Source organism: Phyllobates terribilis, unplaced genomic scaffold (genome assembly GCF_046119375.1).
Source record: "Phyllobates terribilis strain yellow unplaced genomic scaffold, ASM4611937v1 Scaffold_123__1_contigs__length_5148117, whole genome shotgun sequence".
Classification (NCBI taxonomy): domain Eukaryota; kingdom Metazoa; phylum Chordata; class Amphibia; order Anura; family Dendrobatidae; genus Phyllobates; species Phyllobates terribilis.
The window spans coordinates 1290108-1313152 of NW_027362883.1; the positions used below are offsets into that span (position 1 = coordinate 1290108).

At 43.6% G+C, this 23045-nt stretch overlaps 9 non-coding genes and 1 pseudogene across 9 annotated transcripts; all 10 read left to right on the plus strand.

The window, feature by feature from the left end:
- Positions 1-5931: 5931 nt before the first annotated feature.
- LOC141202637 (U2 spliceosomal RNA) lies at positions 5932-6137 on the plus strand (annotated as a pseudogene).
- Positions 6138-12270: 6133 nt separating this feature from the next.
- Positions 12271-12460, plus strand: LOC141202621 (U2 spliceosomal RNA). The gene has a single exon (XR_012273854.1). It is a non-coding gene; the product is annotated as a U2 spliceosomal RNA (small nuclear RNA).
- Positions 12461-13575: 1115 nt separating this feature from the next.
- LOC141202297 (U2 spliceosomal RNA) lies at positions 13576-13766 on the plus strand. Its single transcript, XR_012273575.1, has one exon. It is a non-coding gene; the product is annotated as a U2 spliceosomal RNA (small nuclear RNA).
- A 1115-nt stretch (positions 13767-14881) lies between these two features.
- On the plus strand, positions 14882-15072 carry LOC141202302 (U2 spliceosomal RNA). The gene has a single exon (XR_012273579.1). It is a non-coding gene; the product is annotated as a U2 spliceosomal RNA (small nuclear RNA).
- A 1115-nt stretch (positions 15073-16187) lies between these two features.
- Positions 16188-16378, plus strand: LOC141202284 (U2 spliceosomal RNA). Its single transcript, XR_012273563.1, has one exon. It is a non-coding gene; the product is annotated as a U2 spliceosomal RNA (small nuclear RNA).
- A 1115-nt stretch (positions 16379-17493) lies between these two features.
- LOC141202251 (U2 spliceosomal RNA) lies at positions 17494-17684 on the plus strand. The gene has a single exon (XR_012273530.1). It is a non-coding gene; the product is annotated as a U2 spliceosomal RNA (small nuclear RNA).
- Positions 17685-18799: 1115 nt separating this feature from the next.
- LOC141201728 (U2 spliceosomal RNA) lies at positions 18800-18990 on the plus strand. The gene has a single exon (XR_012273025.1). It is a non-coding gene; the product is annotated as a U2 spliceosomal RNA (small nuclear RNA).
- Positions 18991-20105: 1115 nt separating this feature from the next.
- Positions 20106-20296, plus strand: LOC141202266 (U2 spliceosomal RNA). Its single transcript, XR_012273544.1, has one exon. It is a non-coding gene; the product is annotated as a U2 spliceosomal RNA (small nuclear RNA).
- Positions 20297-21411: 1115 nt separating this feature from the next.
- Positions 21412-21602, plus strand: LOC141201729 (U2 spliceosomal RNA). The gene has a single exon (XR_012273026.1). It is a non-coding gene; the product is annotated as a U2 spliceosomal RNA (small nuclear RNA).
- A 1115-nt stretch (positions 21603-22717) lies between these two features.
- On the plus strand, positions 22718-22908 carry LOC141202185 (U2 spliceosomal RNA). Its single transcript, XR_012273467.1, has one exon. It is a non-coding gene; the product is annotated as a U2 spliceosomal RNA (small nuclear RNA).
- Positions 22909-23045: the final 137 nt, after the last annotated feature.

Genomic DNA, 23045 nt, shown 5'->3' on the forward strand with positions numbered 1-23045 from the left:
CTCTCCCTTTTTACTTCCTTTTGGATAAACAGACATATTAGGCAAGCATTTTGGAGCTTTCACCTAAATAACTACAGGTGGTGAGATAAGCTACACAATATAATTGACCTTTCAGGATATTGTTGCACACACACCATCTATTTAGCAAATGCCCTTGTTATCAACAGCAGCCTTTTAAACTCACCTGAGCTAACAGGTATGTGCGCTGGTTACTCTGCTGCGCTTAAAATTTCTTTTTTGGTTTGCTACAATGCCTTTTCTGAAACGTTGTCTCCTTCTGCTGGAACACTGACTTCTTTCATTTAATGCCTGCAGACTATAAAAGAGAACCCAACCCAAAAAGTTTGGTTGATTAGTCTGTGGCATTCTGTTAAACTGTTGCTTATGGCGGTCTCTGTGAGCTTCTCAGCGACATTCAGCCAGCCAGGTATCCTGCCTGCAGTAGATGGAATGTGGCAATGGAACGCTGGCTGCGCGTGTCATAATAGGCTCTGAGCCTTTATATACCTGTGCACAGCAGCAGCCACCTTCAGTCTGCTGCTGGACAGCCAGCAGCAGCAGCAGCAGGAGAGGTATGTAATCAGGAGCCCTCCTGCTAAGGGTAGACAGCTGCTCGTTCCACCCCACCCCCCGCCTTAATTGGTTCTCCTCCCTTCCAACGGTGTTGAGGCGGGTGGGAACAGCAGGGGGTGAAGGTGCTGTGTTTAAAGAGGTGGAGTTATGCAGATCTAAAACGCGTGGATTGCAGCAGCAGCAAGCCGAAAAGTGCAGGCATGTAAGGGATCTAGAGGTTGACAACATGTCTTCTTAACGGGAGTCCAGGAGCTCATCTCCACAAATGGACTTTTCAGGATCCTTGGGTGGCTCCGTAGTTTGAAACCAATTCTGGTTATCGCTTCTCGGCCTTTTGGCTGCGATCGTATGACTGTACCTTGATTGGTGCGAGTCTCCTGGAGGAATCCGGACCCTTTTGTGGAGGATTTTCTGCTTTTTCCTGTGGTATTCCATACCGACAGAATCCAAGATGTCTTTTGTGAAGAACACCATCCGTTTGTCCGTGGATCCATCTGACCAGAACAAGAACAACGTGGTTTTCATTGTCCAAGACATCGTTGAAGGCAAAGCTGGAGCAAGACGTTCTGAGATCTTCAGTGTCAACGAATTTTCACGTCAAGGTAATTATGACGTTACCTTTATGGACCAGGATGTTTGCCTTAATGTCTTTGAATGGCTCCGTGGTCACTCTAGTGACCCCTGCTTGGAAGGAGTTAGATGGGAACCTTTGTTTGGTCTGCAAGAAAAGGAGGTGACTGTGACTGTCTATAACCCTTTTACAGACCCTGAGCTGCTGGAGTGCTTCCTCTCTCGCTACTGTGAATATGTGCGGAAGGGAGTGAAGCAAGTCAATTGTCTAGGAATCTTTAACTGTCAGTATAAATTCCGTGTGAAATTGAAAAGGGATCCTGACAGTGTGGGGGGCTTTAGACACCCTCCATCAAATTTTTCCGTTGCAGGCCATAGAGGTTTCCTCTTTTACCCAGGCCAGCCCATGTTTTGCCGTAGATGCTTTTCTTTCGGACATACCATGGTAACATGCCTTAAAGGGCAGTGTTGCCGAAATTGCAGAAAGGAGGGGCATATGGCCAACCAGTGTCCAGAGGCCAAGTCCTGTGATGTCTGTGGGAGTAGTGATCACATGTATAAGGACTGTCCTATGAGTGCACCTAGACGTTCTGATAAAGAACAGAAGGAGGAAGAGCTGGAGAGGAGGCAGATGGCAAGCGCACTGAAAGTGCTGGAAAGATTGGAGAGGGAGGAGAGAGAGGGAAGGAGGCGGGAAACTGGTAGAGCCTCTCCCTCTACGGCGCCAGAGGAGGTGTCCCTGAGACCATGTTCTTCTTCTGCTGAAGAAATGAGGAAGAAGCGGAGGGAAGAAAAGGAGTTCTGGACGGAAGTGGCAAAGGTGGAGAAAAAGGCAGTGTCTGCGAGAATATCTAGGAAAGTGGTGGAAGCAGAGCTGCCTGAGATGATGACTTTTGGAGAGGCAATGGACGCAACAGGATGTGAAGTGCAAATCTCGGAACCCGACAGTCCTGAACACCCTTCGGGTCCTGAAAACATTGAAGATTTTTCTTCGGAGGATGATAGGGGTGCAAAGAAGAGTCATAGGGAGGATGGTGGGGGCAGTGATGATGCAGATTTTAGTGAGCCTCAGAGGAAGATCAGAACTGCCAGAATGAGGAGTGTGGCTGGTGAAGCCAGCGGGTCGGAAACCAGCTGTTCTGTTCTGATGGCGGAGGAGGATAGTGGTGGTGCTGGATAGTGTCACCATATAATATTGTAAATGTTTTTTCTTTTTGTCCTCTTGTGAGCTTTGGTTTAGGCCAAAGGCTATTTCTTTGTGTAATTGGTGAAGGAGTAGAAGTATTATGGGATTTACCATAGTGTCCCAAAACGTAAGAGTGTTTAAAAGTAAAGTAAGAAGAGCTGCTATTTTTGAGTTTTTAGCTATGCAAAATGCATCTATTTTTTGTTTACAAGAATGTGGGGTAGTGGATGGTGTGAAAGGGGATGAATGGTCTTATGGAGCGTCTGTGTGGTCGGGGAGTGCATGTAATAAGAATGATGGTGTGGGTATTTTGGTTAAAGGAAGGGAGGTTGTTTTGAGTGATTATTTGGTTATTGAGGTGGGGAGATGTATCCTTGCTAATTTTGTATACAAGAATGTAAAGTTTTGTGTTATTAATGTTTATGCGCCAGTTGAAAAAAATGAGCGCAAAAATTTATTTGAAAAAATTAAGCTTTTTGTTCCAGGAAGAATACCTGTGGTAATTGTGGGTGATATGAACTGTGATGTGGGGAGAGTGAATGTGGATGTGTCTGGGAAAGCATTATTGGAGTTAGTGAATGATTTTGGGTTGTGTGATATGCAGCGCGTGTGTAACATGAATCCTTTGTTGAACACTTTCTTTTCTGAGAGTGGTAGGGTACAATCCAGATTGGATTATTGTTTTATTTCTAAAAATATGGTTTCTGTTAATTATAGGCAGGAAAACGTTCTTTTTTCAGATCATGTGTGTATGTTGTGTGAGTTGGATATAAAAGTTGATGGAGTGTTTGGGAGAGGATTGTGGAAGTTAAATGTTAAACTGTTAGAGAATGAAGATGTGAGAAAGGAGTATGAAAGGCGGTATGAAGAATGGTGTAAGCATAAAAATGAGTTTGGGAATGTTTGTGAGTGGTGGGACTGGGTGAAGAAACAAACAAAAATGTTCTTTAAAAATTTAGGATACAAGTATGCAGCAATTAAAAGAGAGAGTTTTGTTAAACTGAACGCGCGGTTGAGCGTTTTGTATAAGTTAAGGGAAGGAGGAGTTGAGGTGGAGGAGGATATTTTAGAGGTAAAAAAGGAGATTAGTGAGTTTTTGTTGGAGAGAGGGAGAAGCATAGTGTTTAGGGCAAAGATTGATAAGATGGAGCAGGATGAGAAATGTTCTCGGTTTTTCTTTAAAAAAGTTTTTGGAAAGAAACAGAGTATGAGCGTGGTGTATGGAGCAGATGGAAGTGAGGTGAGTGGAGAGGATATGTGTGAAGAGGTGGCTAAGTTTTATGAGGATCTGTATGCAGTGAAACAGAGGGATGAATGTTTGGAGAATGATGTTTTGAGTGTGTTAGAGAGTAAGTTGAGTGAAGCAGAAAGAGAGAGAGTGATGGGTGAGGTGACTGGTGATGAGGTATGGAAGGTTATGTGTAGTATGGCTTTGAATAAGACGCCGGGGGAGGATGGCCTCCCAGTAGAATTTTATCGTGTGATGTGGGGTGTGATTGGTAAGGACTTTGTGGATGTATGTAAGTATATGTGGGGAAACATGGAGGTGACTGAGAGTATGCGTGCAGGTATGGTTGTGTTAATTCCTAAGAAAGGGGATTTGAAAAGTCTGAGGAATTGGAGGCCAATAACGTTACTTAATTGTGATTATAAAATCTATGCAAAACTTATGGCTAATAGGATGCGTGATGTGATAGAGAGTGTGATTGGGGATGAGCAGTGTTGTGCGGTACCTGGGAGGCGGATTCATGAGTGTGTGTGTATGTTAAGAGATTGTCTATGGGATTGCATGGGTCGTAAGAAGAGTGTATTTTTGTTAAGTTTGGATTTTGAAAAGGCTTATGATAGGTTGTCGCATGGTTTTTTGTTCAGAGTGTTGTTAAAAATGGGTTTTCCGGCTGATTTTGTTGGGCGAGTGAGAAGTTTGTATGCGGGTGTTTATAGCTGTGTTTTAATGAATGGGTATGTGGGTAGGAAAGTGAATGTGTTTTCGGGTGTGCGACAGGGGTGTCCTTTGTCCCCTGTAGCATTTATTTGTGCAATTGAGCCATTGTTGTGTATGCTGAGGAAAGATAAGGTAATTCGTGGTGTGCAAGTGCCGGGAGGTGGAGGAAAAGAATGGAAGGTGAGTGGTTGTATGGATGACGTGTGTGTATTATGTGATTCTGAATGTTCGGTGAGGCGGGTGAAGTTGTTAGTGTCTATTTTTTGTGGTGCATCTGCGTTTAAAGTGAATTGGGAAAAGAGTGAGTGTAAGGGTTTTGGAGGCGGAAGTTTAAGTAGGGATGTAGGTGTGAATGTAGTGAATGGACCTATTAAAGTTTTGGGTGTGAAGTTTTCAGAGAGTTTGGATGGGAAAGAAAGTTGGGATGATGCGAAAGGAAAAGTTGAGCAGAAGTTGAATTTTTGGAAATTGAGGAGTTTATCCTTTTTTGGGAAGATTTTAATTGTTAAGAGTGTGGTGTTGCCAATATTTTTATATATTGCGGTAGTATTTCCACCAGGATATATGTGTATGAGAAGCTTGAATAGAATTTTATTTGTTTTTTTGTGGAACTCGAAAATGGAGAGAGCTAGGAGAGAAATTTTGGTTAAAAGAGTGGAAAAAGGTGGTTTGGGTTTTCCGAATTTGGACGTGTTTTTTGGTGTGAATATCGTTGTGTTTGTTTTGAAAGTGATTAGGGCGGATGGAAAGTTTTCATCTATGTGTAGGTATTTATTTGGAGCGTATTTGTTTCGTTTAAAGTGGCAAGAAAGGGATTTGCGATGTCCGATTGCTTTTGAGGTGCCTGTATGGTATGTGTGGGTTTATAAGTTTTTGGTGAGGTATGAACTGTGTGATGCAGATGTGAGATTGCTGGAGAATAAGAAGGCTGTGTATAGGATGATTGAATGTAGAGAGGTAGAATGTGGAATAAATATGGTTAGGGGTGGTGATGTGCAGAAGGTTTGGAAGAAAGTGCGGATGAGTGGTATGACCAACAAACAGAGTGAAGTTGTGTGGCAGTCTTTACATGGAGTATTACCTGTGAGAGAGTTTCAGAGGAATAGAGGTTTGGTGAGGAGTGAAATGTGTCCAAGAAATGGCTGTGGTGGAAGGGAAAGTGTGTTGCATGTTTTTTGGAATTGCCAGTATGCTAGAGATGTGATTGGGAGAATGGGGCCTTTGTGTAAAGAATTGTGTGGTGTGAATTTGTTGTCTTTTGAGTTGTTTATGTTTGGTTTGGGAATATGTGATGGGACGAAGGAAAGAGTCTTGTGGTTGATGCTTGCATGTATAAAGGAAGTGTTATGGGATGTGAGGAATGTGTATGTGTTTAAAAGGAAGGAAATTGCTGTAAAGGATAGTGTGAAGGTGATTTTGGGGAAGATGTATGTGTGTTTCCTATGGGACAAAAAGAGGAGAGGGGAAGTGGATGCGGAGGGAATATGGAAAGTTAAAAAGTGGAGATATATTGTTAGTACCTCTTGATTTTTGTTATTGTTGTTTTGAAATATGAAATAAATATTTCCGATGATGATGGGGACAGCAAATTGCGTATTGGATTTGACGCAGCTGTTTTGATGGAATTTTCCTTTGTCTGGTTTCCATAGACAGTGGAATTTCCTCGTCTGAGGAGAAAAAAAAAAAAAAAAAAAAAAAAAAAAAAAAAAATCTGTTCTTATCAGTTTAATATCTGATACGTCCCCTATCTGGGGACCATATATTAAATGGATTTTTAGAACAGGGAGATGGAAAAAGAGCTTGCTCTGTCCACTCCACGCATTGACCTGGTATTGCAGTATCTCCAGGACCGGTGCACCCCTTCTTTAATGCAGTTTCTAAAATCAGAAAGAATTGAATTCAATGTTTTTTGTTCATTTTGCTTGTTTGTCGGATTTTGGGATGGACTCTTTGGCTTTGCTTTTCTTCTCCTCATTGGATTTTTCATGTTCAAAGTTGCAGAAGCCAGATTACAAGCTCATTTTGGTTCAACTTCAGCAACTGTGCATTGCATTGCCATGTAATGTGATGCAATGCTATCTTTCTAGCTCTCCCTTTTTACTTCCTTTTGGATAAACAGACATATTAGGCAAGCATTTTGGAGCTTTCACCTAAATAACTACAGGTGGTGAGATAAGCTGCACAATATAATTGACCTTTCAGTATATTGTTGCACACACACCATCTATTTAGCAAATGCCCTTGTTATCAACAGCAGCCTTTTAAACTCACCTGAGCTAACAGGTATGTGCGCTGGTTACTCTGCTGCGCTTAAAATTTCTTTTTTGGTTTGCTACAATGCCTTTTCTGAAACGTTGTCTCCTTCTGCTGGAACACTGACTTCTTTCATTTAATGCCTGCAGACTATAAAAGAGAACCCAACCCAAAAAGTTTGGTTGATTAGTCTGTGGCATTCTGTTAAACTGTTGCTTATGGCGGTCTCTGTGAGCTTCTCAGCGACATTCAGCCAGCCAGGTATCCTGCCTGCAGTAGATGGAATGTGGCAATGGAACGCTGGCTGCGCGTGTCATAATAGGCTCTGAGCCTTTATATACCTGTGCACAGCAGCAGCCACCTTCAGTCTGCTGCTGGACAGCCAGCAGCAGCAGCAGCAGGAGAGGTATGTAATCAGGAGCCCTCCTGCTAAGGGTAGACAGCTGCTCGTTCCACCCCACCCCCCGCCTTAATTGGTTCTCCTCCCTTCCAACGGTGTTGAGGCGGGCGGGAACAGCAGGGGGTGAAGGTGCTGTGTTTAAAGAGGTGGAGTTATGCAGATCTAAAACGCGTGGATTGCAGCAGCAGCAAGCCGAAAAGTGCAGGCATGTAAGGGATCTAGAGGTTGACAACATGTCTTCTTAACGGGAGTCCAGGAGCTCATCTCCACAAATGGACTTTTCAGGATCCTTGGGTGGCTCCGTAGTTTGAAACCAATTCTGGTTATCGCTTCTCGGCCTTTTGGCTCAGACCTAGTGTTTGGACAAGAGGTTCCTTGTGTACTAGCCCTCGGCCTTCCAGCATCGCCACTTCGGTGGCTTAAGCTGGATGCTGCTATAGGGGGAGAGTGAGGAGGAAACGAGAAGGCGATTCCTGAAGCGACCATGGGTGTCAAGCTTCGCTTTGCTGGGACCGGGGATCCCCGGGTCAAGAATGCTTTCCGTATCGAGGTCTCTGAGGAGAAGAAGGACCATTTCTCGTTGTCATACCCGGTCAACGCCATTTTCTATGAAATCCTGAAGATCCAGAAGTCGGAGATCATCTGTTTGCAGGAGTTCAGAAGGGAGCATAGGTACGTCTTGGTGCTTTCTTCTATGGCGGCTTGCCAAAACCTTTTCAAAACTCTTCAAGTCCTTTCAGAGCACCCTCAGCTGGATGGACTTATCTTCACTGTACTCTACTCTAAGGGGGATATCCCGGTGGTAGTATTCATGCACAACCCCTTTATCTCCCGGGATGATATCACTGCATTCCTGAGAAGACACTGCATTTTTGTGCAATTCTCCCATAAAATCTTAAATGGAGAAGGGCTGTGGACTGGGAAGTATAAATACTTTGTGAGGTTTGGGATAGACCCTCATGGTCCTGGAGGTATTCACTATCCTCCCCTGAACTTTACAATTGGAAGAGACTCTGGATATCTGTTTTTTCCCGAGGCGCCATTGTTCTGCAGGAGATGCAACATGTTCGGGCATATCCAGGATTTCTGCAAACAATTGCCAAACTGTAGAAAGTGCAACAAGTACGGTCATCTGGCGAAGGATTGTTCCAACCCGGTGGTATGTGATGCCTGCGGGGAGGAAGGACATGTGATTCGGGATTGTAAGGCTAAAGTCAAGCCTAGGTCCTTCTCCGAAGTGACCAAAGGTAAGCCTACTGTCCCTGCTGTTACCCCACAGGTGACTACTGCAGAGATCAATGAGGAGACGGAGCCCCCTGAGGTTGAAGATCTGGTGGGTGAGGCCCAGACCCTGTTGGACCCTCCAGCCCCTGCTGGGCCAAGTATGGAGATCTCCGAGTTGGATGTGGACCTCCCTCATCAGTCCGAAATATGTGGTGAGGGTGACATGGATGTGTCTCTTGCTCGAACCCCTGCATTGTCCTGGGGTGCTACAGACGAAGAGGTGGCCAGGGATGGTGGCCAAGGAGACTTTACTTCTGGGAGGTCTTTTGATGATGATGATACTCCTGAACTGGCCAATAAAAAACCCAGACGAGAGTACTCACCTGCCAGCGGAGGGTGCGACAGTCCTGCAAGTGACCGCATTTACCCGCAGGATGTCTTCTCCCCTGATGCTCCTTACCTTGGCATCCCTGAGAGCATCAACACCTTTGGGGTGCTTTCCCAGTCTGATGATAATGGATGAGTATGGTGTGATCAACATTGAGTCATGTATTTCTTTTCTTTAATTAATGTCTTGCCAATCTGGTTGGGATGTAGTGTCCCTAAATGTAAGGCAGATCAGATCTAAAATCAGAAGAACAACTGTTCTGGACTACCTGAAACATTTAGGTGCTGATGTTTTTTGCCTTCAGGAGTGTGGGATTCAGGATGCTCCTTGTGACAAAGACTGGCCTTACGGACAGCATATCTGGTCAGGGTCTAATCATAATAAAAATGATGGGGTGGGGATATTAGTTGGGAATAAAGAAATCTCTATTGATAGTTATATTGTGGTGGAGGTGGGCCGATGTTTAATTGCATTTTTGAGTTATAGAGGGTGGCGGGTCAGAATTATTAATTTATATTGCCCTACAGGGAAGGAAGAGCGGCTTGCTCTTCTTGAAAAATTAAGTTTTTTTCTTCCAGGGAAATCTCCCACTATTTTTGTTGGGGACGTTAATTGTGTCACAGAAGGAAAGTGTGACATAACAGGAAAGAAATTGTCCCATTTAATTTGTGATTTTTCCTTTTTAGATGCAGCAGTTGTTGTTCTTGGCATGCCACCACCGCCGACATACCATGCTGACCGTGGTGAGATTCATTCCAGAATTGATTTAATGTTATTTTCTAAAAATATGGTATGTTTGGATTTTTCTCAACAAAAGGTACCTTTTTCGGACCATGAATGTTTGAGAGGCGTGTTTTGTGCGAATGGTGACCAAGTGTATGGCGGTGGGGTATGGAAGTTGAATGCAAGGCTGTTAGAGGATGATGAGGTGATGAATGAGTTTAATGTAAAGTATGAAAGATGGAGAATGCGTAAGAAGGATTTTGTGTGTGTTCTTGACTGGTGGGACTGGGTGAAAGTGCAATTTAAAACTTTCTTCAAAAAGTGGGGCTATAGAAAAGCTGCCAGATATAGGAATAGGTTTAATGACCTTAATAGACGGATTGACTGGTTGAGAAAGTGTGTTGCAAGTGGTTTGGAGATGTCTGATCAACTTACTGAGGCTAAGAATGAATTGAAGTATGTGTTGGATGAGAAAGGAAAGGAAATTATATATCGTACTAAAATTGAGCACCTGGAGAAAAATGAGAAGTGTACGAGGTTCTTTTTTAAAAAAATGAATGGTAGGAAGACTGATATGAATGAAGTTGTGAATGAAAGTGGAACCAACTGTATGGGTGAGGATGTGCTGAACGAAGTGAATAGGTTTTATAGCAAGTTGTATGATGAGAAATGGATTGACTCTGGGCTTGTGTCATATGTTCTGAATGGTGTGGAGAAAAAACTTGATTCTGAGGAGCGTGATCTGTTGTGTGAGGATGTAGTTCTGGATGAAGTGAAGAATGTGGTGTGGAGTGCTAAAAAGAGTAAGACTCCTGGAAAAGATGGTATACCTGTAGAGTTGTATGTGAAAGCATGGGAAGTTTTGGGAACAGATTTGACTGAGGTATGTAAGTATATGTGGGTGAATGGTAGGTTGTGTGAATCAATGAAAGAAGGAGTGGTTGTGCTTGTGTATAAAAAGGGTGAGAGGAAACGTTTGGAAAACTGGAGACCAATAACACTGCTGAATTCGGATTATAAGGTCTACAGTAAGTTACTGGCAAATCGTATGCGTGAAGTGATTGGTAGTGTTGTGGAGGAGGACCAAGTATGTGCAGTGCCTGGAAGAAGTATGAGTGATAACTTGTTATTGTTGAGAGATATGATTGGGGATTGCAAGGATAGAAAGCAGAAATGTATGACTTTAGCTATTGATTTTGAGAAGGCGTTTGACAGGGTTTCGCATGTGTTTTTGTTTAAAGTACTGGAAAGAATGGGGTTTCCTAGAGAATTTGTGAATTGTGTAAAATCATTGTATGATTGTGTGTCAAGTGAGTTCTTGGTTAATGGGTGGCTGTGTGACAAAGTGAAGATTAGGTCAGGAGTAAGGCAGGGGTGTCCTATGTCCCCCGTCTTATTTGTATGTGTAATAGAACCATTGTTATGTTTGATTAGACGGGATAAAATGATGAGAGGTTTGTTGGTGCCTGGTAGTGGTGGTAAGCATGTGAAAGTGTTAGGTTATATGGATGATGTTGTGGTTGTGAGTGAAAGTATGGCTTCTTTGAGTAGAATTAAATTGCTTTTGGATTTTTTTGTTGGTGCGTCTGGTTTTAGGGTAAATTGGAATAAATGTAGTTTTAAATGTTTTGGAGATAGTAGTATTCGTATGGATGGTGTAAAGTGTGAAGTGGGTGCAATCAAGATTTTGGGCGTATTATTTAATGATGACTTAAAAGGGAATGAAAGTTGGGAAGAGTGTGGTATGCGGGTTGAACGTAAATTGAATTTTTGGCGAATGAGAGAATTGACTCTGCGTGGTAAGGTATTAATTATCAAAGCAGTGATTCTCCCTATCCTGCTTTATGTGGCGACTGTTTTTCCTTCTCCTTACAGGAAAATTAAGAGAATAGAGAAGTTGGTATTCACATTCCTGTGGTGTAGTAAGATGGAGAAGTTGAAGCGGGAGAGCCTTTTTAAGGCTTGTCAGCATGGTGGGCTGGCCTTTCCCAATATTGAAGTTTTTTTAGGTCTTAATTATATTAAGACTGTGGTTATTTTGCTGGGTAAAGGCAATAAAGGTGCTTTTATGGCTAATTATTCTGCTGGATGGATGTTGTATGGGTTATGCTGGAGGAAGAGAGATGCGAGTGTGCCTGTGGCCTTTAAGTGTCCTGTTTGGTATGAGGTGATTGAGAAATTTGTGAGAAAGCATGATTTGTTGAGTGTGGGAATGAATGATTTTAGAATGACCAAGAATGTGGTGAAAAGAATGAGTGCAAATGAGGTAGAGTGTAATATTGTTGGGCTGAGAGGGAATGAGGTTTCAGATGCATGGAAGAAGTTAGATACGTTTGGGATGTCAAACAAACAGAAGGATGTGGTGTGGATGACTTTACATAATATTTTACCTGTGAGAGAAGTGCAGAAGAAAAGAGAGTTGATAAGAACAGATGTGTGTCCGAGAGTGGGATGTGGTGGTTGTGAGACTGTGAGGCATGTTATGTGGGATTGTGAGTACGCGTACAGTGTGTGGAAGTGTGTAGGTGGATTGTGTAAGGGTTTAGCAGGCGTGAATTTTGTGGATTGGCGTGTGGCGATGTTTGGAATTGGTGCGTGTAGTCGGTCTAAAGATAGAATTTTATGGTTGATAATGGCTTGTGTGATGGAGAGTTTGTGGGATGCAAGGAACCTTGGACTTTTCAAGAGGAAATCTTTATCAGTGAATGAATGTGTTAGACTTATTCTTTCAAGACTATACCTGATATATAAGTTGGACAGCAGAGGCGGTGGTGGCACAGATGCCGAAGGGATTTGGAAATTTAAAAAGTGGCATTACCTTATCAAATACCAGTGATTTTTTTCTTTGTGATTCCTTGAAGTTTCTGCATTTGTGTTACGTAAAGGATGTTCCCTTGTGATTATATTTCGTCTTATACTACTGCTGAATAAATAGAACCATGATGATGAGAAGTTTTAAGTAGCAAATTTTGGAGAAATTCATACTGTTTGCTAAAAAACTAAACTGAATGGTTTAAAAAAAAAAAAAAAAAAAAAAAAAAAAAATCTGTTCTTATCAGTTTAATATCTGATACGTCCCCTATCTGGGGACCATATATTAAATGGATTTTTAGAACAGGGAGATGGAAAAAGAGCTTGCTCTGTCCACTCCACGCATTGACCTGGTATTGCAGTATCTCCAGGACCGGTGCACCCCTTCTTTAATGCAGTTTCTAAAATCAGAAAGAATTGAATTCAATGTTTTTTGTTCATTTTGCTTGTTTGTCGGATTTGGGGATGGACTCTTTGGCTTTGCTTTTCTTCTCCTCATTGGATTTTTCATGTTCAAAGTTGCAGAAGCCAGATTACAAGCTCATTTTGGTTCAACTTCAGCAACTGTGCATTGCATTGCCATGTAATGTGATGCAATGCTATCTTTCTAGCTCTCCCTTTTTACTTCCTTTTGGATAAACAGACATATTAGGCAAGCATTTTGGAGCTTTCACCTAAATAACTATAGGTGGTGAGATAAGCTGCACAATATAATTGACCTTTCAGTATATTGTTGCACACACACCATCTATTTAGCAAATGCCCTTGTTATCAACAGCAGCCTTTTAAACTCACCTGAGCTAACAGGTATGTGCGCTGGTTACTCTGCTGTGCTTAAAATTTCTTTTTTGGTTTGCTACAATGCCTTTTCTGAAACGTTGTCTCCTTCTGCTGGAACACTGACTTCTTTCATTTAATGCCTGCAGACTATAAAAGAGAACCCAACCCAAAAAGTTTGGTTGATTAGTCTGTGGCATTCTGTTAAACTGTTGCTTATGGCGGTCTCTGTGAGCTTCTCAGCGACATTCAGCCAGCCAGGTATCCTGCCTGCAGTAGATGGAATGTGGCAATGGAACGCTGGCTGCGCGTGTCATAATAGGCTCTGAGCCTTTATATACCTGTGCACAGCAGCAGCCACCTTCAGTCTGCTGCTGGACAGCCAGCAGCAGCAGCAGCAGGAGAGGTATGTAATCAGGAGCCCTCCTGCTAAGGGTAGACAGCTGCTCGTTCCACCCCACCCCCCGCCTTAATTGGTTCTCCTCCCTTCCAACGGTGTTGAGGCGGGTGGGAACAGCAGGGGGTGAAGGTGCTGTGTTTAAAGAGGTGGAGTTATGCAGATCTAAAATGCGTGGATTGCAGCAGCAGCAAGCCGAAAAGTGCAGGCATGTAAGGGATCTAGAGGTTGACAACATGTCCTCTTAACGGGAGTCCAGGAGCTCATCTCCACAAATGGACTTTTCAGGATCCTTGGGTGGCTCCGTAGTTTGAAACCAATTCTGGTTATCGCTTCTCGGCCTTTTGGCTAAGATCAAGTGTAGTATCTGTTCTTATCAGTTTAATATCTGATACGTCCCCTATCTGGGGACCATATATTAAATGGATTTTTAGAACAGGGAGATGGAAAAAGAGCTTGCTCTGTCCACTCCACGCATTGATCTGGTATTGCAGTATCTCCAGGACCGGTGCACCCCTTCTTTAATGCAGTTTCTAAAATCAGAAAGAATTGAATTCAATGTTTTTTGTTCATTTTGCTTGTTTGTCGGATTTGGGGATGGACTCTTTGGCTTTGCTTTTCTTCTCCTCATTGGATTTTTCATGTTCAAAGTTGCAGAAGCCAGATTACAAGCTCATTTTGGTTCAACTTCAGCAACTGTGCATTGCATTGCCATGTAATGTGATGCAATGCTATCTTTCTAGCTCTCCCTTTTTACTTCCTTTTGGATAAACAGACATATTAGGCAAGCATTTTGGAGCTTTCACCTAAATAACTACAGGTGGTGAGATAAGCTGCACAATATAATTGACCTTTCAGTATATTGTTGCACACACACCATCTATTTAGCAAATGCCCTTGTTATCAACAGCAGCCTTTTAAACTCACCTGAGCTAACAGGTATGTGCGCTGGTTACTCTGCTGCGCTTAAAATTTCTTTTTTGGTTTGCTACAATGCCTTTTCTGAAACGTTGTCTCCTTCTGCTGGAACACTGACTTCTTTCATTTAATGCCTGCAGACTATAAAAGAGAACCCAACCCAAAAAGTTTGGTTGATTAGTCTGTGGCATTCTGTTAAACTGTTGCTTATGGCGGTCTCTGTGAGCTTCTCAGCGACATTCAGCCAGCCAGGTATCCTGCCTGCAGTAGATGGAATGTGGCAATGGAACGCTGGCTGCGCGTGTCATAATAGGCTCTGAGCCTTTATATACCTGTGCACAGCAGCAGCCACCTTCAGTCTGCTGCTGGACAGCCAGCAGCAGCAGCAGCAGGAGAGGTATGTAATCAGGAGCCCTCCTGCTAAGGGTAGACAGCTGCTCGTTCCACCCCACCCCCCGCCTTAATTGGTTCTCCTCCCTTCCAACAGTGTTGAGGCGGGTGGGAACAGCAGGGGGTGAAGGTGCTGTGTTTAAAGAGGTGGAGTTATGCAGATCTAAAACGCGTGGATTGCAGCAGCAGCAAGCCGAAAAGTGCAGGCATGTAAGGGATCTAGAGGTTGACAACATGTCTTCTTAACGGGAGTCCAGGAGCTCATCTCCACAAATGGACTTTTCAGGATCCTTGGGTGGCTCCGTAGTTTGAAACCAATTCTGGTTATCGCTTCTCGGCCTTTTGGCTAAGATCAAGTGTAGTATCTGTTCTTATCAGTTTAATATCTGATACGTCCCCTATCTGGGGACCATATATTAAATGGATTTTTAGAACAGGGAGATGGAAAAAGAGCTTGCTCTGTCCACTCCACGCATTGACCTGGTATTGCAGCATCTCCAGGACCGGTGCACCCCTTCTTTAATGCAGTTTCTAAAATCAGAAAGAATTGAATTCAATGTTTTTTGTTCATTTTGCTTGTTTGTCGGATTTGGGGATGGACTCTTTGGCTTTGCTTTTCTTCTCCTCATTGGATTTTTCATGTTCAAAGTTGCAGAAGCCAGATTACAAGCTCATTTTGGTTCAACTTCAGCAACTGTGCATTGCATTGCCATGTAATGTGATGCAATGCTATCTTTCTAGCTCTCCCTTTTTACTTCCTTTTGGATAAACAGACATATTAGGCAAGCATTTTGGAGCTTTCACCTAAATAACTACAGGTGGTGAGATAAGCTGCACAATATAATTGACCTTTCAGTATATTGTTGCACACACACCATCTATTTAGCAAATGCCCTTGTTATCAACAGCAGCCTTTTAAACTCACCTGAGCTAACAGGTATGTGCGCTGGTTACTCTGCTGCGCTTAAAATTTCTTTTTTGGTTTGCTACAATGCCTTTTCTGAAACGTTGTCTCCTTCTGCTGGAACACTGACTTCTTTCATTTAATGCCTGCAGACTATAAAAGAGAACCCAACCCAAAAAGTTTGGTTGATTAGTCTGTGGCATTCTGTTAAACTGTTGCTTATGGCGGTCTCTGTGAGCTTCTCAGCGACATTCAGCCAGCCAGGTATCCTGCCTGCAGTAGATGGAATGTGGCAATGGAACGCTGGCTGCGCGTGTCATAATAGGCTCTGAGCCTTTATATACCTGTGCACAGCAGCAGCCACCTTCAGTCTGCTGCTGGACAGCCAGCAGCAGCAGCAGCAGGAGAGGTATGTAATCAGGAGCCCTCCTGCTAAGGGTAGACAGCTGCTCGTTCCACCCCACCCCCCGCCTTAATTGGTTCTCCTCCCTTCCAACGGTGTTGAGGCGGGTGGGAACAGCAGGGGGTGATGGTGCTGTGTTTAAAGAGGTGGAGTTATGCAGATCTAAAACGCGTGGATTGCAGCAGCAGCAAGCCGAAAAGTGCAGGCATGTAAGGGATCTAGAGGTTGACAACATGTCTTCTTAACGGGAGTCCGGGAGCTCATCTCCACAAATGGACTTTTCAGGATCCTTGGGTGGCTCCGTAGTTTGAAACCAATTCTGGTTATCACTTCTCGGCCTTTTGGCTAAGATCAAGTGTAGTATCTGTTCTTATCAGTTTAATATCTGATACGTCCCCTATCTGGGGACCATATATTAAATGGATTTTTAGAACAGGGAGATGGAAAAAGAGCTTGCTCTGTCCACTCCACGCATTGACCTGGTATTGCAGTATCTCCAGGACTGGTGCACCCCTTCTTTAATGCAGTTTCTAAAATCAGAAAGAATTGAATTCAATGTTTTTTGTTCATTTTGCTTGTTTGTCGGATTTGGGGATGGACTCTTTGGCTTTGCTTTTCTTCTCCTCATTGGATTTTTCATGTTCAAAGTTGCAGAAGCCAGATTACAAGCTCATTTTGGTTCAACTTCAGCAACTGTGCATTGCATTGCCATGTAATGTGATGCAATGCTATCTTTCTAGCTCTCCCTTTTTACTTCCTTTTGGATAAACAGACATATTAGGCAAGCATTTTGGAGCTTTCACCTAAATAACTACAGGTGGTAAGATAAGCTGCACAATATAATTGACCTTTCAGTATATTGTTGCACACACACCATCTATTTAGCAAATGCCCTTGTTATCAACAGCAGCCTTTTAAACTCACCTGAGCTAACAGGTATGTGCGCTGGTTACTCTGCTGCGCTTAAAATTTCTTTTTTGGTTTGCTACAATGCCTTTTCTGAAACGTTGTCTCCTTCTGCTGGAACACTGACTTCTTTCATTTAATGCCTGCAGACTATAAAAGAGAACCCAACCCAAAAAGTTTGGTTGATTAGTCTGTGGCATTCTGTTAAACTGTTGCTTATGGCGGTCTCTGTGAGCTTCTCAGCGACATTCAGCCAGCCAGGTATCCTGCCTGCAGTAGATGGAATGTGGCAATGGAACGCTGGCTGCGCGTGTCATAATAGGCTCTGAGCCTTTATATACCTGTGCACAGCAGCAGCCACCTTCAGTCTGCTGCTGGACAGCCAGCAGCAGCAGCAGCAGGAGAGGTATGTAATCAGGAGCCCTCCTACTAAGGGTAGACAGCTGCTCGTTCCACCCCACCCCCCGCCTTAATTGGTTCTCCTCCCTTCCAACGGTGTTGAGGCGGGTGGGAACAGCAGGGGGTGAAGGTGCTGTGTTTAAAGAGGTGGAGTTATGCAGATCTAAAACGCGTGGATTGCAGCAGCAGCAAGCCGAAAAGTGCAGGCATGTAAGGGATCTAGAGGTTGACAACATGTCTTCTTAACGGGAGTCCAGGAGCTCATCTCCACAAATGGACTTTTCAGGATCCTTGGGTGGCTCCGTAGTTTGAAACCAATTCTGGTTATCGCTTCTCGGCCTTTTGGCTAAGATCAAGTGTAGTATCTGTTCTTATCAGTTTAATATCTGATACGTCCCCTATCTGGGGACCATATATTAAATGGATTTTTAGAACAGGGAGATGGAAAAAGAGCTTGCTCTGTCCACTCCACGCATTGACCTGGTATTGCAGTATCTCCAGGACTGGTGCACCCCTTCTTTAATGCAGTTTCTAAAATCAGAAAGAATTGAATTCAATGTTTTTTGTTCATTTTGCTTGTTTGTCGGATTTGGGGATGGACTCTTTGGCTTTGCTTTTCTTCTCCTCATTGGATTTTTCATGTTCAAAGTTGCAGAAGCCAGATTACAAGCTCATTTTGGTTCAACTTCAGCAACTGTGCATTGCATTGCCATGTAATGTGATGCAATGCTATCTTTCTAGCTCTCCCTTTTTACTTCCTTTTGGATAAACAGACATATTAGGCAAGCATTTTGGAGCTTTCACCTAAATAACTACAGGTGGTAAGATAAGCTGCACAATATAATTGACCTTTCAGTATATTGTTGCACACACACCATCTATTTAGCAAATGCCCTTGTTATCAACAGCAGCCTTTTAAACTCACCTGAGCTAACAGGTATGTGCGCTGGTTACTCTGCTGCGCTTAAAATTTCTTTTTTGGTTTGCTACAATGCCTTTTCTGAAACGTTGTCTCCTTCTGCTGGAACACTGACTTCTTTCATTTAATGCCTGCAGACTATAAAAGAGAACCCAACCCAAAAAGTTTGGTTGATTAGTCTGTGGCATTCTGTTAAACTGTTGCTTATGGCGGTCTCTGTGAGCTTCTCAGCGACATTCAGCCAGCCAGGTATCCTGCCTGCAGTAGATGGAATGTGGCAATGGAACGCTGGCTGCGCGTGTCATAATAGGCTCTGAGCCTTTATATACCTGTGCACAGCAGCAGCCACCTTCAGTCTGCTGCTGGACAGCCAGCAGCAGCAGCAGCAGGAGAGGTATGTAATCAGGAGCCCTCCTACTAAGGGTAGACAGCTGCTCGTTCCACCCCACCCCCCGCCTTAATTGGTTCTCCTCCCTTCCAACGGTGTTGAGGCGGGTGGGAACAGCAGGGGGTGAAGGTGCTGTGTTTAAAGAGGTGGAGTTATGCAGATCTAAAACGCGTGGATTGCAGCAGCAGCAAGCCGAAAAGTGCAGGCATGTAAGGGATCTAGAGGTTGACAACATGTCTTCTTAACGGGAGTCCAGGAGCTCATCTCCACAAATGGACTTTTCAGGATCCTTGGGTGGCTCCGTAGTTTGAAACCAATTCTGGTTATCGCTTCTCGGCCTTTTGGCTAAGATCAAGTGTAGTATCTGTTCTTATCAGTTTAATATCTGATACGTCCCCTATCTGGGGACCATATATTAAATGGATTTTTAGAACAGGGAGATGGAAAAAGAGCTTGCTCTGTCCACTCCACGCATTGACCTGGTATTGCAGTATCTCCAGGACCGGTGCACCCCTTCTTTAATGCAGTTTCTAAAATCAGAAAGAATTGAATTCAATGTTTTTTGTTCATTTTGCTTGTTTGTCGGATTTGGGGATGGACTCTTTGGCTTTGCTTTTCTTCTCCTCATTGGATTTTTCATGTTCAAAGTTGCAGAAGCCAGATTACAAGCTCATTTTGGTTCAACTTCAGCAACTGTGCATTGCATTGCCATGTAATGTGATGCAATGCTATCTTTCTAGCTCTCCCTTTTTACTTCCTTTTGGATAAACAGACATATTAGGCAAGTATTTTGGAGCTTTCACCTAAATAACTACAGGTGGTGAGATAAGCTGCACAATATAATTGACCTTTCAGTATATTGTTGCACACACACCATCTATTTAGCAAATGCCCTTGTTATCAACAGCAGCCTTTTAAACTCACCTGAGCTAACAGGTATGTGCGCTGGTTACTCTGCTGCGCTTAAAATTTCTTTTTTGGTTTGCTACAATGCCTTTTCTGAAACGTTGTCTCCTTCTGCTGGAACACTGACTTCTTTCATTTAATGCCTGCAGACTATAAAAGAGAACCCAACCCAAAAAGTTTGGTTGATTAGTCTGTGGCATTCTGTTAAACTGTTGCTTATGGCGGTCTCTGTGAGCTTCTCAGCGACATTCAGCCAGCCAGGTATCCTGCCTGCAGTAGATGGAATGTGGCAATGGAACGCTGGCTGCGCGTGTCATAATAGGCTCTGAGCCTTTATATACCCGTGCACAGCAGCAGCCACCTTCAGTCTGCTGCTGGACAGCCAGCAGCAGCAGCAGCAGGAGAGGTATGTAATCAGGAGCCCTCCTGCTAAGGGTAGACAGCTGCTCGTTCCACCCCACCCCCCGCCTTAATTGGTTCTCCTCCCTTCCAACGGTGTTGAGGCGGGTGGGAACAGCAGGGGGTGAAGGTGCTGTGTTTAAAGAGGTGGAGTTATGCAGATCTAAAACGCGTGGATTGCAGCAGCAGCAAGCCGAAAAGTGCAGGCATGTAAGGGATCTAGAGGTTGACAACATGTCTTCTTAACGGGAGTCCAGGAGCTCATCTCCACAAATGGACTTTTCAGGATCCTTGGGTGGCTCCGTAGTTTGAAACCAATTCTGGTTATCGCTTCTCGGCCTTTTGGCTAAGATCAAGTGTAGTATCTGTTCTTATCAGTTTAATATCTGATACGTCCCCTATCTGGGGACCATATTTTAAATGGATTTTTAGAACAGGGAGATGGAAAAAGAGCTTGCTCTGTCCACTCCACGCATTGACCTGGTATTGCAGTATCTCCAGGACTGGTGCACCCCTTCTTTAATGCAGTTTCTAAAATCAGAAAGAATTGAATTCAATGTTTTTTGTTCATTTTGCTTGTTTGTCGGATTTGGGGATGGACTCTTTGGCTTTGCTTTTCTTCTCCTCATTGGATTTTTCATGTTCAAAGTTGCAGAAGCCAGATTACAAGCTCATTTTGGTTCAACTTCAGCAACTGTGCATTGCATTGCCATGTAATGTGATGCAATGCTATCTTTCTAGCTCTCCCTTTTTACTTCCTTTTGGATAAACAGACATATTAGGCAAGCATTTTGGAGCTTTCACCTAAATAACTACAGGTGGTAAGATAAGCTGCACAATATAATTGACCTTTCAGTATATTGTTGCACACACACCATCTATTTAGCAAATGCCCTTGTTATCAACAGCAGCCTTTTAAACTCACCTGAGCTAACAGGTATGTGCGCTGGTTACTCTGCTGCGCTTAAAATTTCTTTTTTGGTTTGCTACAATGCCTTTTCTGAAACGTTGTCTCCTTCTGCTGGAACACTGACTTCTTTCATTTAATGCCTGCAGACTATAAAAGAGAACCCAACCCAAAAAGTTTGGTTGATTAGTCTGTGGCATTCTGTTAAACTGTTGCTTATGGCGGTCTCTGTGAGCTTCTCAGCGACATTCAGCCAGCCAGGTATCCTGCCTGCAGTAGATGGAATGTGGCAATGGAACGCTGGCTGCGCGTGTCATAATAGGCTCTGAGCCTTTATATACCTGTGCACAGCAGCAGCCACCTTCAGTCTGCTGCTGGACAGCCAGCAGCAGCAGCAGCAGGAGAGGTATGTAATCAGGAGCCCTCCTACTAAGGGTAGACAGCTGCTCGTTCCACCCCACCCCCCGCCTTAATTGGTTCTCCTCCCTTCCAACGGTGTTGAGGCGGGTGGGAACAGCAGGGGGTGAAGGTGCTGTGTTTAAAGAGGTGGAGTTATGCAGATCTAAAACGCGTGGATTGCAGCAGCAGCAAGCCGAAAAGTGCAGGCATGTAAGGGATCTAGAGGTTGACAACATGTCTTCTTAACGGGAGTCCAGGAGCTCATCTCCACAAATGGACTTTTCAGGATCCTTGGGTGGCTCCGTAGTTTGAAACCAATTCTGGTTATCGCTTCTCGGCCTTTTGGCTAAGATCAAGTGTAGTATCTGTTCTTATCAGTTTAATATCTGATACGTCCCCTATCTGGGGACCATATATTAAATGGATTTTTAGAACAGGGAGATGGAAAAAGAGCTTGCTCTGTCCACTCCACGCATTGACCTGGTATTGCAGTATCTCCAGGACCGGTGCACCCCTTCTTTAATGCAGTTTCTAAAATCAGAAAGAATTGAATTCAATGTTTTTTGTTCATTTTGCTTGTTTGTCGGATTTGGGGATGGACTCTTTGGCTTTGCTTTTCTTCTCCTCATTGGATTTTTCATGTTCAAAGTTGCAGAAGCCAGATTACAAGCTCATTTTGGTTCAACTTCAGCAACTGTGCATTGCATTGCCATGTAATGTGATGCAATGCTATCTTTCTAGCTCTCCCTTTTTACTTCCTTTTGGATAAACAGACATATTAGGCAAGTATTTTGGAGCTTTCACCTAAATAACTACAGGTGGTGAGATAAGCTGCACAATATAATTGACCTTTCAGTATATTGTTGCACACACACCATCTATTTAGCAAATGCCCTTGTTATCAACAGCAGCCTTTTAAACTCACCTGAGCTAACAGGTATGTGCGCTGGTTACTCTGCTGCGCTTAAAATTTCTTTTTTGGTTTGCTACAATGCCTTTTCTGAAACGTTGTCTCCTTCTGCTGGAACACTGACTTCTTTCATTTAATGCCTGCAGACTATAAAAGAGAACCCAACCCAAAAAGTTTGGTTGATTAGTCTGTGGCATTCTGTTAAACTGTTGCTTATGGCGGTCTCTGTGAGCTTCTCAGCGACATTCAGCCAGCCAGGTATCCTGCCTGCAGTAGATGGAATGTGGCAATGGAACGCTGGCTGCGCGTGTCATAATAGGCTCTGAGCCTTTATATACCCGTGCACAGCAGCAGCCACCTTCAGTCTGCTGCTGGACAGCCAGCAGCAGCAGCAGCAGGAGAGGTATGTAATCAGGAGCCCTCCTGCTAAGGGTAGACAGCTGCTCGTTCCACCCCACCCCCCGCCTTAATTGGTTCTCCTCCCTTCCAACGGTGTTGAGGCGGGTGGGAACAGCAGGGGGTGAAGGTGCTGTGTTTAAAGAGGTGGAGTTATGCAGATCTAAAACGCGTGGATTGCAGCAGCAGCAAGCCGAAAAGTGCAGGCATGTAAGGGATCTAGAGGTTGACAACATGTCTTCTTAACGGGAGTCCAGGAGCTCATCTCCACAAATGGACTTTTCAGGATCCTTGGGTGGCTCCGTAGTTTGAAACCAATTCTGGTTATCGCTTCTCGGCCTTTTGGCTAAGATCAAGTGTAGTATCTGTTCTTATCAGTTTAATATCTGATACGTCCCCTATCTGGGGACCATATTTTAAATGGATTTTTAGAACAGGGAGATGGAAAAAGAGCTTGCTCTGTCCACTCCACGCATTGACCTGGTATTGCAGTATCTCCAGGACCGGTGCACCCCTTCTTTAATGCAGTTTCTAAAATCAGAAAGAATTGAATTCAATGTTTTTTGTTCATTTTGCTTGTTTGTCGGATTTGGGGATGGACTCTTTGGCTTTGCTTTTCTTCTCCTCATTGGATTTTTCATGTTCAAAGTTGCA